Here is a 400-nt window from a genome sequence, read left to right on the forward strand (position 1 = left end):
GCCCGGTTTTTTGCCACCCTGCCGCTTCCTTCACTGTTAAGCGGGACACCGTCACGCGTGGCCGTTTGGGCTCCGCTGGTGGCACTGTGGTGGATGTGGCAGTTGGTGCTGGTTCGGCAGCGCTCCGGCTCTTCACCAGCTTGGTGAGCTTGGGAAGGGCAAACTCCACGGCCACAGTGCCCGCGGGGGCCGCACTCCCTGTGCCCGGCGCTGGAACTGGCAGTGGCTTCTTGGAGGCCGTCAGGATTGGGATGCTCTGGGTGAGGGGGGGCAGATGGCACCTGGCACCCACTGCACACAGGCATGCACCCACAGGGACCCCCAAGCATCTGGCATCCCCAGTGCCACATCCATAGGGGCCCCCCGAGCATCCCACATTCCCGGTCCTGCATCCATAGGG

The sequence above is a fragment of the Phaethon lepturus genome, unplaced genomic scaffold, assembly GCF_000687285.1.
Source record: "Phaethon lepturus isolate BGI_N335 unplaced genomic scaffold, ASM68728v1 scaffold23816, whole genome shotgun sequence".
In the NCBI taxonomy this organism is placed as follows: Eukaryota; Metazoa; Chordata; class Aves; order Phaethontiformes; family Phaethontidae; genus Phaethon; species Phaethon lepturus.